The 14,067-nt window shown below is 36.0% G+C and overlaps 1 protein-coding gene across 4 annotated transcripts in view; it reads right to left on the bottom strand.

Annotated features, from left to right (window-relative positions):
- Window positions 1–14,067, bottom strand: part of Cped1 (cadherin like and PC-esterase domain containing 1) — a 280,168-nt gene that overhangs the window by 30,212 nt on the left and 235,889 nt on the right. The window lies entirely within an intron of this gene.

The raw sequence follows: 14,067 nt of genomic DNA on the forward strand, positions 1-14,067 counted from the left end.
TGGCAGAATGGATTAAGAAGCAAAATCCAACAATATGCTGTATACAAGAAACATACCTAACTCTTCATAGACTGAAAGTAAAAGGATGGAAAACAGTTCTCCATGCCACAGGAACCCAGAAAAAAGCAGGGGTAGAAATCTTATTTGCAGACAAAGTAGATTTCAAACCAAAACTAAGAGAGACAAAGATGGTCACTATATCCTTGTGAAGGGAACAATCCAAGATGAAGGGATGACAATCATAAATATATATGCACCAAATATGAATGCCCTCAACTATACAAAGCAAATATTAATGGACATGAAAAACTGAATAAGCACTAATACAATTGTAGTGGGGGACTTCAGTACCCCACTATCACAAATAGACAGATCATTAGAAAAATTTAACCACGAAATTCTGGAACTGAACCAAGCTATTGAACAAATGGACTTAATAGTTGTTTACAGAGTGTTCCACTCACAAAATTGCGATACACATTCTTTTCAGCTGCACATGGGTCATTCTCCAGAATAGACCACATCCTAGCTCATAGGACATGTGTAAGTAAATGTAAAAGAATTGGAGTTACCCCCTGTATTATCAGACCATCGTGCAATAAAATTGGAGATCAATCACATAAGAAACCACAAAACCCCCACAAACACGTGGACACTGAATAACACCCTCCTGAACAATCAATGGGTCACAGAGGAAATTAAAGAAGAAATTAAACAGTTTCTACAAATAAATGATAATGCCAGTACAAGATACAGGAATCTATGGGACACAATGAAAGCAGTTCTATGAGGGAAATTCATAGCAGTGAATGCCCATATTAGGAAAAAAGAGAGAACTCAAATAAATAACATAATGCAAAACCTCAAGCTCCTAGAAAAAGAAGAGCATAACGTATCCAAAGCTCATACAAGAAAGGAAATTATAAAGATCAGAGCAGAAATCAATGCAGTGGAGAATAAGAGAATGATACAAAAAAAATCAATGAATCAAAGAGTCGGTTTTTTTAAAGAATAAATAAAATTGATAAACTTTTAGCCAACCTTATCAAAAAAAGTAAAGAAGAGTCACAAATACATGCAATTAAGAATGAAAAAGGTAAAGTCACAACACATCCAACAGAAATCCAGAGGATCATCAGTACCTACTTTGAGAACCTGTACTCTAATAAAATGGAAAACACAGAAGAAATGGGCAGATTTCTAGATACATACAAATTGTCAAAGTTAAATAAAGAAGATACAGAAATTCTAAACACCTCAATAACAATGAGTGAAATCGAAAATGTAATAAAAAATTTACCAACAAAGAAAAGCCCAGGATCTGATGGCTTCACTGCTGAATTCTACAAGACATTTAAAGAATAACTAATGCCATTACTCTTTAAACTCATCAAGGAAATTGAAAGGGAAGCAAGGCTTCCAAATTCATTCCTGGAAGCAAGTGTGACTTTGATTCCAAAACCAGGGAAAGACCCAACCCAAAAAGAGAACTACAGACCAATCTCCCTAATGAACATAGATGCAAAAATCTTCAACAAGATACTGGCAAACAGAATATAGAGGGTCATCAAGAAGATCATACACCCTGACCAAGTTGGATTTATCCCAGGGATGCAAGGATGGTTCAACATTCATAAATCAATAAATGTAACACACTATAATAACAGAGTCAAGGACAAAAACCATATGATCATCTCAATAGATGCAGAAAAGGCATTCAACAAAATCCAGCACCCATTCATGATAAAAACCCTACAGAAAATTGGAATAGAAGGTCTTTATCTCAACCTGATTAAAGCTATCTATAAAAAACCAACAGCCAACATCATACTAAATGGTCAAAAACTGAAAACTTTCATGCTAAAATCAGGAACAAGACAAGGATCCCCACTATCACCACTCTTGTTCAATATAGTTCTGGAAACATTAGCCAGAACAATTAGAAAAGAGAAAGAAATAAAAGGAATAAAGATAGGAAAGGAAGAAGTGAAACTGTCATTATTTGCTGATGATATGATACTTTACATAGAAGACCCAAAAAACTCCACTAAAAGACTTCTAGACTTAATTGACAGATTCAGTAGAGTAGCTGGATACAAGGTCAACATTCAAAAAACAATAGCCTTCTTGTACACAAACAGCAGACTCACTGAGAGAGAAATTAGGGAAACAATTTCTTTTAAAATAGTATCCAAAAAATGAAATATCTAGGAATCAATCTAACAAAGGAAGGAAAAGACCTCTACACTGAAAACTACAGCACTCTGAAAAAGGGGATGGAGGAGGATATAAGAAAATGGAAAGACATCCCTTGTTCCTGGGTAGGAAGAACCAATATAGTGAAAATGGCCATACTTCCAAAACTGCTGTATAGATTTAATGCAATCCCGACTGAAATTCCAACAATATACTTCACAGAACCAGAGAAAATAATCCAAAAATTCTTTTGGAACCATAAAAGACCTAGAATAGCAAAACCAATTCTAGGCAACAGAGACATGGCAGGGGGTATCACAATCCCTAACTTGAAACTGTACTACAAAGCTACTGTGATAAAAACAGCATGGTACTGGCAAAAGAACAGAACTGAGGATCAGTGGAATAGATTAGAAGATGCAGAAACAACTACAGACATACTCAGCCGCCTCATCTTTGACAAAGGAGCCAACCACCCTCATCGGAAGGAAGATAGCCTATTTAATAAATGGAGTTGGAAAAACTGTATTTCAACCTGCCGAAGATTAAAACTAGATCCATACCTATCACCATACACTAAACTAAGATCAAAGTGGATTAAATATTTAAATATTAAAACAGAAACACTAAACTTGCTGGAAGATAAGTTAGGTAAAACTCTTGAAGACATTGGCATAGGAAAAGACTTTATGATCAAAACCTCAGTAGCACGGGAACTAGCACAAAGAATCAACAACTGGGATCTCATCTTATTAAAAAGCTTTTGCACTGCAAGAGAAACCACCAAAAGAGCTAACAGACAACCTACAATGTGGGAAGAAATTTTTAGCAGCTGTAGCTCAGACAGAGGACTACTATCTAGAATATATAAAGAACTGAAAAAAATCAGACCCTCCAAATTCAAAGACCCAATTTAAAAATGGGCATTTGAAATAAACAGACATTCTCAGAACAAGAAGTAAAAGCAGCAAATAAATATATGAAAAAATGTTCAACATCACTGGTCATTTGAGAGATGCAGATGAAAACAACACTGAGATTCCACCTCACCCCAGAAAGAATGGCTGCTATCAAGAAATCAACCAAATGCTGGTGGAGGTGTGGGGAGAAAGGAACCCTTCTCCATTGTTGTTGGGAGTGCAGACTGGTGCAACCACTATGGAAATCAGTATGGAGATACCTCGAAGAACTAGGGCTAGAGGTCCCATTTGACTCAGCTATTCACCTGCTGGCTATCTTCCCAAAAGAATTAAAAGAATCATACCACAGAGATATATATGCACCCATGTTTATAGCGGCACAGTTTGTAACAGCTAAAACTTGGAAACAGCCCAAGTGCCCATCAACTGGAAACTGGGCAAAGAAGATGTGGGGGTTTTTTGTTTGTTTTTTGTTTTTATAAAATGGATTACTATTCAGCCATAAAGAACGAGAAACTAGAATCATTTATAGCTAAATGGATGCATATTGAGGCCATACTCTTAAGTGAAATAAATAGGACACACATATGTAAATACCGAATAGTTTCTCTAGTGTGAGAAACTGAAAGTGTAAATAAGGGTTAAAACGATTAAAATGAATAATTGATAATTTGAAATAGGAAGAAAAGTCCAAAGGGGTAGGGGTGAAGGGAGGGGAAGGGGAAAGGAAAGAAGGGAAAGGAAAAATTATGAGAAAAGAAAAAAAAAATGGAAATTAAGTCTATGTAAATAAGGAAGGGTGGAGTGGGTGAAGGATGCACAGGTAATGGGGAAAAAATAAGAACTGAGATACATCATGTGCAGGTACAAACACCCAATGATAAATGTAAACGTATTGTATACCTAAAATGTACCAGTAAAAGAACTTGAGAATAAAAAAAAGTCACCTCTTTTACATGCATAACACAGTTAAAAACAATACCATAAATTAAAGAATGGTTCTTTTCAGTCATATGATTCATATCTAGTCTCTATATCTTTTAGAGCATTCTGATTGCTTAATTTTAAAAAGAAAATGTGTAGATTGTTTTAAAAGGCTTAAATTATCATAAATATGTTTGACAATCTATACAGTTAATAAATATCTCTTTTCTCTCCCATGAGAATTATTGCCTGATACTAGTATGCATGGGTATTGGTTACTATAAGCAATCAAAGGGAAAAAATGTGAGTATTAAATACAAATAGTAGGAAACAGGTAGTTTCTGTGAATATGTGAAGGGGATAAGGGGAAGGAGGGAAGAAGGAGGGCAGAGAGGGAGAAAGGAAGTAAAAATGATCAAGATGAAATATGCATATGCCTCAATTCCCCAGGATGAATGTAATTATTATCACAAACATATAGTAATAAAATATAAAATAAATACAAATAGCCAGTATTTATGAAAATAATCAGCTTTGGTAATAAAACATTAACTAGTTTTCTCCCCTCACAAAGACACAAATATTTTAGAAGCCAAATCATATTATGAAGTCATGCAAACAAATTCTCATATGTATTGTCAGGCATTAGGACTTCTTGTATTTTTGTAGATTGTTGAGTCTCCAATGGCCAGAATATTTTTACCAGACACAAAAGAAGGTTCTCACTGGATAGATGGATGAATTAAAACTTTGCTGTTGTGTCTTTAAATTGGTGCTTTTAAGGGAATCCACTTCTAAGAATTATTTAAGGATGTTTCTCAAAATATATTTTAAAAGCAAAGTAAATTGGAAGCGGCATAAAGGCTTAAGAACAAATGGTTGATTATATTCAGTATAATATACTTGGTTTCTCTTCATCTTTTTTCATGATATTTAATATGAAAATATTGTGCTGAGGATGATTTCATGTTAACTTTTGTAAAAACATAATTACAATCAGAATATAAATAATGGTTGGATTTTTGTAAATGTAAGTACATTGGTGCCTCGGTTCACCAACTTAATTCTTTCCACGATTCTGGTCACAAACCAAAATGAATGAGAACCGAATCAAATTCAATAGTTAGGTTCAATATTGTCCTTATGGAAAAATTTGATTCAGTTCTTATCCAATTTGGTTTGCAATCAGAATTGTGGAAAGAAATAAGTTCGTGAACCAAGGTACCACTGTATGTGTCTATGTAGAAAGGGTCCTGGAAAGATAATCACGATTATTTTGAAATGGCGGTTCCGTGAAAATATGCTGTTTTTCCCTTTTGTATTTTCTAAAATGAACACATATTGGCTTTTTTATTAAAAATGTAACAGGAACAATAAATCCATTTTGTTTAAAAACACTTTGAAGATTCATATAAGATTTAGTATGAATGTATTAGTCAAGTTAAATTCATTCCCACTGTGGAGAACAATGCTTTCAGAGTTGAATGAAGCATTGGTCCAATAAACCATCACAAGAGTGATGCTAATCCAGTTTTGGATTGCTGTAGCAACTTCACTCCAAAGACTAAATCCCGCTTTTCTGTAACTGTCTCGTTCTGGCCCTGGGATATGGTGAGTTAAGGATGCCTCCATCGAGATGGACTCTGGAGAGGGAAAGGAACATTTGTGCTCTGGATGTATTGTGAGAGGTTGCATCTCAGCTCATCAGCTGGAGGCAAAGATGCGTTCACAAGAGTTCTACATCTGTCTATTTGCAGGGCGAGCCACCTCAAAGTATTTAGGGGCTGGTAGTTTTACCACTCTTTTGCATCTTGGTGAATTATAGGACCTAGAAGCACATTATGTTCCAGGCTCCTTTTAGAGCATGGTGCTTACATTTTAAAAGCTTGTTTGAAATGCTACAAAATGATTTAGTTATTTTTATTTCCAATATCTCAACACCACAGTCCCTCCGTTAGGTAAGATAAGCTAAGTGCTATTACAAATAGAGACAAAAAATACATAATTTCTCAAACAAATTTGAAGCTTTCTTCAAAAGAAAATACAGCAGTCTAAGCAGTTCCAGGCAGATGATGGGAGATGAGGGCATGGATTTCATTCAGGGACTCAGGATGACTGGACTGTGACTTCTTAAATTATGGGTTCCAAGAGCTCCCTGAACATCGATATTCGTGGAGGGCAGGAGGAAAGAGCCATCTGAGTTTTCTCTGAGCCAGGCCTACAAGCTGGACACATCACTGCCCACATTTTGTTGGTTATAACTCAGTCACATGACCACATACCTAACTCTAAGGGAGACTGAGAAATAATGTTAAGCTGTCTTCCAGTAAGAAGAATTGAATTTGATGAACACCTAGCTAGCCTCCACTACATTCTTCTACATTCATGTCTTTCCTAGGGGCAACACTAGATCTTTAAAATCAGATTGTTTCCCCTGTGAATTGGCAAAAGTGGAAAGTATATGATAGACTAAATTTATAATCTATACATTGCACAAAAAACCTCTATTCTTAGTTGACAATTAATTGCGATCTGACAAGTTGAATGGATGAGGAAATGCCTACCAGGTTAGTAAAACACAGTGCGGGTGTGTCTGTGGACAGTTGACGTGTAGGGTCACAAACTAAAAGGGAAAGACCTAGCCTGGATATGAGTGGACCAACCACAGGCTTATAGTCTGGACAGAATGAAAAAGGAAAGAATGAAGTATGCCTGTTTCTAAACAGCTCGAGTCTTATGCATCATCTTTGGATATCATCTCCAGTTTCTCCAGCCATCTAACACAGACTGGCACCCATATTCCACAGTGAGCTTCTAGGCCCTTCACCTACCTACCTAATATATCCCCTTGCATAATTATACATGTATTTTCTATTGATTCTGTTCTTCTAAAGAATGCTAACCAATACATTTAGAGAAGTTAGTTATCTGATAAGTGATAAATATGATTTATTGGTGAAGACACAATCAAGACTTTGGGAACTTTTGATTTAAATGTACAGTGACAAGATTTTCATTCCATTTTATTTCATTGTGACTGTAGTGACCTACTAATGATAATACTTAGACACATAAATACTTTAATCCATAATTGTGACTGTCAATCCTGTTTGTCAATTTGGCTGGATTAAGAGGTGCCTAGCTGCTCAGTAAAGGACACTTCCAGGTGTGCCTGTGCGGGGTCTTTGGGAGTGATGTTGGGGACTGTATCTATTTCCCAGCCCTTTCCTCTCTGGTGCTCTTTCCAGTCTGCTCTGTCTCCTTGGCTCCATGACATCCTTCCACCATGATGCTCCTGTCTTATAGCCAGCCACTCACGGACTGAAACCATGAGCTAAATTACATTTGTCCTCCTTTAAACAATGGGAAAACTGACTAAAACAACAACCCTTCTCCAGGTCATCTAAGTAGCAAGGAAATAGCAAGTAAGTTTAAAGAAATGAAAAGCAAAGCCTCAGCAGCTCACTGGATTAAATCGATAAAGTGCTGAAATAGAAAAGAAAACCATTTTCCTCTATCTGCTTTTCATCCTGTATAATATCTTCAATATTTACAGAAATGGATCCAATCAAATTTATTAGGTAGCTTCCAACACAGAACTGAGCACAGCTAACAGAAACCCACTGAAACATCAAGAGAAGAAGTCGAAAAAGAATGCAATAGGAGTTATTTGTCTGTGAATGTAGGTAATGCCTGCTTCCTGGAGAGCTCTCACATTGGTATAAAAGAAGAAAATGAAAGAGAAGTGAGGAACAATCTTTCTTCTCACATCTAGTTCAGGGCCAAGCATCTCCCCTATATTTGGAAAGCTCCACAGTAATTCTGAGGAGCCCAAAATTGAGAAGCACTGCTTTGATAAGATAAAGATAAATAACTATTTCTAAATGAGGCAATACAAAACTGAGACTGATCAGAAAGCTACAGATATTTAGACTGTGATGAAAATCTTGCTCAGAAAAACATCTCTCCATGAAATGTGATATGGTTGTACTGAATGTTTTCTAATCATGTACTTTAATTTAATTGGCTATAAATGAACAGCCAAATTGCTGCTTGGGGTAAAAACAAATATAAGATTGAGATTTAAGGAAATTATTCTCACACATTCAATTTGACAAAAAAGAAGAAAGAAAGAAAGAAAGAGAATGAAAGTAAGTATAATATCAGTTAGACATGTTCTACCTGTTGGAACAAAATGATTTCTCCATATTGTCATTTGGTCTGGATTGGCATTGTTATTTCTTGAATGCTGAAGGAGGCAATCATGTAAAAGTCATTGTTTTCTGGTGAGAGTGAGGTACACTTTTTTTCCTTTTATCCACCCCCAATTTTTGAAACTGACAGCAACAATGAATTATGTAACCATAATGGAATTCACATATTAAACACAACATATTATTATAAATTAGACACACTTTGACAATTTAAACACCTTCAAGTCCAAGACACTATTCAACTTGAAAACATTACTTAAAAATTTAAGTTACATTTCTTGTTCTAACAGCTGAGTTTAAGAACTTTCCATAAATATTGCCTTTTCATATTTCCCTTTTAATTGTACTTTTCTTTCAGATATTTTATTAGTGACTTAAATTCTGAGCTGTTTTCAACTGACAAACAAAATAAGGGCTTGTCTAATTCAGTTGGGTCAGGCTCCTAAATTTTTGTCAGTTGTAAATTTGATGGACATATTCCTAAACTGTTGCCTATGTATTCGTGATTACAAAGTTAAGTTCTAATTAATTTTTAGTCATGTTATACTTGAGTTTATTAAGAGGTGGGCATAGATTTAGAGAAATGGACAAAAGTATCACTGACACCAGCTTTCTTTTCTAAATTGACTTTGCTTGGATAGGACACAATTGTGCATCACAATAATCACATCTTTTATACAGAAACCTGTAAATGATATTTGGATAAAGTTAGAGTTTAAAAAGCTCCCACATTTAGTTGTCCTCCTTACATGCAAGTTTGCCTTTCCACCTAAGGGTTTGCTCTGTATTTCCCAGCACTGCTGACACCAAGGCAAGTGACTGAGGTGCAGAAAGTTCAGTGCTATTTGCATACCATTAAGTGTGCTGAGGCTTCTGGTCAAAATTACTGGAAATTTGAGCCCCTTTTCAGGTCTTAGTGGGTTTGTGTCTTTCCTACAGGTGGGCTTATATTCCCAAGTATAGACTTGGCATTCATCAATGTAAAACAGTAGGAAAAAGATGGAAAAGGCCATAATAACAATATGAGGAAAGTGAACTGAGAAATGACTACTTGGAGATTCTAAAGAAAGAAGAACGCTATTTGAGGGGCTTTCTGGCAATTCTCAGTGGCCCAGTCAAATGCTGTTGCCTTTTAATTCAATTCTTTGGAGAAAGATAACTCAGTTTAACATGTGTCCAAAAGCTGAAGGATGCCAGAGTTAGAAGTCAAATTTGCTTTTTTATAGCACAATATTTGAACTACTTGTTCATGGCAGCAGTGAAACTTCTGGGTTATCGCTGTCAAAAACCTGAGTTTTCCATATTAATTGAAAACCTTCTGGGTTATAATCCAAGGTGTGCAAACTGGAGCAGCTGAGTACATGTGGACCTCTACTGCCTTCCTCACCTGTTGTTTCCTGCCCCCTTACCTGACTCCATCAACTCTTCCCTCCATAAGGGGGAGGTTGAAGAAAGTACTAGGCTTGAACAGAGGATTCTCACAGCAAAAGCTCTAATGAAAAATGTACCTTAATTTTCTAGTTCAAGTAAACTATTTCAAAGTAATGTGATGCTAAGATTACTTCTAATTATAAATATTATTCTGCCTAGCCACCTTCTTCTTGACAACTTTTTCAGACCCTCCTGCTCTGGAGCTGGTGTCTGCTTCTGGGCTCTTCTCTACCATTGAAATTCTCACACTATACTGAAATGATTACATTTTTCATTCATCTTCTTCTACTAGGAATTTGGCGTCTTGTTGCACACTCATGAAAGATTCTTAAACAGTAAGTGAATGAATGAACAATGTGACATCTCAAAAATATTTATTCAGAACTTAACTTTATTAGGTGATCAGCTGGACCCTGCTCCATAGTGACATGTTAGGGTATTGTAAGACTTCTGCTATGGGTAGCAGGGTTAATTTGATGAATTTGATGAATAAAATAAAATCACTTCATCTGGTGGGATTAGAACTGTAGCTCAGGCTTCTGATTGCTGATTTGAGGATCTTTCTATTTCATTACTATATTACTGTCCTTACGTCTGTGCAAAATGCATTTCTCTGTAAATTTGCTAATATGCTTCTTTTCTTGAATATTTGATATAATATAAAAAGAGGCAAAAATGGCACCATATAACGTAATATAAAAACAAAATATTTACATTATTATTTCTATTTTCATAATTGTTATGCTTCAATATTTACTTGTCATTGGAATTGGATAGTGATTTTCAGAAATTCTAGTTAAAGATGAGAACTTATTAATGAAAGATACAAGGTATAGGGACCTTGATATATTTTCATTATTCTCATGAGTAATGAAAGACAAATGTACTGGGAAAACATTTTATCTCACCTATTCCAAATCAGAAAGAGAGCTTTTATAAAATAAGTGATATATCAAACTTGTAATTACGAATGTTCACACAATTATTTCTGTTACAAGGCTCATGTGTGAATGTGCTTGATTTACCAAGTCCTGTGACTCTGAGTATAAAATACCTTTCTCAGATTCCTCCTCCTTTGCATTTCTTCTGACCTTGTGCTAGATCTGATTTATGCAACCTTTTCATATATATATATGAAAAAAATATATATATGAAAATACATATATATATTCATATATATGAATATATATGAATATATATATGAATATATATATATATTTTGCCAGGTGTAGTGGTGCAACCATGTCATCCTGCACTTTGGGAGACTGAGGCAGGAGGATTACAAGTTAGAATCTGATCTGGGCAATAAAGTGAGATCCTGTCTCAAAATAAAAATAAAGTAAAAAGAGATAGGGATGAAGCTCCGTGCAAAGGCTCTGAGTTCAATTCCCAGCATGGAAAAAAATTATATATATATATTTGTTTTGTTTTGTTTTGTTTTCCCTGCAGTGCTGGATTTCAAACTCAGGGCTTCATGTAGGCTGGCGGAATAATCTACCATTCACTCAGTTACAACTCCAGCCCTCAAATATAGAGTTTTAGATTAAGAAAACAATGCTTAGAATTGTGAAAAATGAAAACAATACAGACATTCTAAAAAAAAAAAAGATCTCTTCATGCTTCACCAGCTATGTTTTACTATATAGTACCTGAGTTGGTTTCATGGACCTGTGACTGGGCAGTCTCACTGGGCCCTGTACTTGGTTAATTGTGCCTCTATTTTCTTGGAAGTTTTAATAAGTTTTGAACACAAGGTCCTGCATTTTTATTTGTTACCCTAACCCTATCTCATTCCCTTCCACCTATATATTCGCTTTTATCTGTTAGATATTTCCAGAAATTTTCTGTGCATATAAGCATGTTGGTATACATACATTACTTTTTGTAACTATAGGATTAGTCTCTCCATAGTCTCTACTTACTTTGCCTCATCAGTGTTATAAGTGATTTTTTTTCATTAATCAGCTTTTCTCTCCCCAGTATCCATTTACTTCTTCTCTTAGTCTCCAAACTGGTTTTGAATGATCTTTCTAATTCTGGTCAGGACACTTTTTTATTAAAAGCGGGGAATGCTTCCATGTTGTGTATAAAGCAAATTAACATCCTGATAAGACTCAATAGGATCATTGCCAGAGTGCTGGCAAATGTGTTTCAGAGTACATTGGAATAAGGAGGCCTCTGGACTAGGATAGGCACTATGCTAAACCTTTTCTGCTGCAGGCATCTAATCTGAGCACAGGTCTTTGTTTCTAGACTCTGCAACAACCTATCTTTCTTGCTAACAGTAGGAAAAAGTGATCTGCCCTTGTAGTCATTACTTTGCAGAGTTGCCAGCAGTCAGCTCTGAAATTACTAAAGACAGTGTTATGGACTTACTGCTGATGTCCTCTCCAAACTCATGTGTTGAAATGTGATTCCCAGTGCGATAGATTAGGTATAGGGGCCCTGTGGGAGGTAATTCTATTTAAATAGAGTCTAGAAGTCTTTCTCTCTCTATCATGTGAATACACAGCAAGAAGGCATCTGCCAGAAGTCAGGAAAAGGGGCCTCACCAGAACCTGACTGGGCCGGCATCCTGATCTCAGGTCCTTCAGCCCAGAACCATGGTGAATTAAAGCTGTTCTTTAAGCATCTCAGTCTATGATATTTTATTATAGCATCTCCATCTAAGACAGAGAAGGCATTTAGCTTTCTGCAAAATTGATTAATCCATAGAAGTAGTATTTACTCACTATGTTACAGATGAAAAAAATTAGCCTGAGAAACAATACTTGTCATGTCCAAAGTGATGGAAGTTAGTGATGAATTTAACATCTACTGCTTCTCAGGTTAACAGATTATGACATCTTCTTGGAATTTTCTTGAATACTCTAAATTCTGAGGTTAGAATAATATTCTGGGTTTAGAGCCATTTGGCTGGTATGTGAATAGTTATTGTCATTGCTCCCAGTGCCCCATATTTAAGACATGGAGATTAGATGAGATGGATTCTCCAATAAGGTGGTTAAAAACAAAATGCCTGAGTCACAAACACTCACATATTTATATAATCACCAGTGAATTACTCAATCTCTTTAAGCTGTAATTTTCTTAAGTAGAAAAAATATATAACAATATCTACCTCACAGAGTTGTGATTAAGAGTAAACAAGATTTTAATTTATACATTTATTCAACAAATATTGATTGATTGGTGGATTAAACCTAGTAATACAGAAGTGCTATATAATAAGACAGGCCCTTGTCTTACCTCAATTTTTTTTTTCCTCACAAAATGTTTTGTTTTGGACATGTAAATTTGTGCTGCTGGGCTCCTGCCCAATATATCCAAATGGTTTGCGACTACTTGAATTGGGTGACCTCTCAGGAATGTTCTGTTAAACTCCATCCCCTCTCAGGAATGTTCTGTAACTCCTCATTTTATGCCCAATGTATCAAAATGAACTGTGTGACCTTTCAGGAATGTTCTGTTAAACTCTGCCCCCTCACAAGAAGGTTCTGTAACTCTGCCCCTCTGCTTCAGGAATGTTCTGTAACTCCACCCCTCTGCTTCACTGCACATGCTCGCCTACCCCATAGATCCCTATATAAGGAGGCTTTCATTTCTGGTAGAGTGCTCAGACTCCTCTGACCCCACCAGGGCTTGACAAATAAAGGTTTGTTTCTTTTTTCACCTCAACTGACCATTGGATTCTCAAGTCTTCAAATTATAAGAGCTGTGTTCCAGAGCCACCACAGGGAGCTGTAAAGCTCAGCTGTACCTCAGAGCTGTGGCACTTGGCTGCAACACAGTTATAACACTCAGGTGTGCCTGTGAGCTGTGACATTGAGCTGTAACACTTGGTTACAGCACTGAGCAGAGCTGCTCTGCTCTGTGGCAACACTAGAACCTAGCATATGTCAGGGTTAAGCACCCTCTCTAGCACTGAGCTACATTCTCAGTCCTACAAATATTTATTGATTGTTATATATCAAAAGTTGTGTTTAGCAAAGAGATTTGAGCAGTGAGTCAAATACAGTAAGCCCCTTACTTACAAATGAGCTCCATTCCAGGAGAACATTCATAACAATGCATTAATAGAGCTTTGTACAAATCAGCTTTTGAAATCAACTTTGCTCATGTGAGAGATTATGCACAGTGTGTAAGGAAATGTCCATCTAATAAAAAGTACTTTGAAAATCTAGAAAGATTTTTTACTTGATGTTAGCCAAGCATCTCAGTCTATGGGCCCATTTTGCATGTTTGAGAATTCTGCTAAACTCTACCTAGTCAGACCATGCCTAGCAAGAAGACATGTATGTCCAAGAAACAGCTTAGAAGCCACATTAAAGAGCAAATCAGCCTAGTGAAGTCCAGTGAGACCTACCCAGGAATGTGAAAAA

Source organism: Heterocephalus glaber, unplaced genomic scaffold (genome assembly GCF_053883595.1).
Source record: "Heterocephalus glaber isolate CG9 unplaced genomic scaffold, H.glaber_assembly_v1.0 deba00000546, whole genome shotgun sequence".
Taxonomy (NCBI): Eukaryota; Metazoa; Chordata; class Mammalia; order Rodentia; family Bathyergidae; genus Heterocephalus; species Heterocephalus glaber.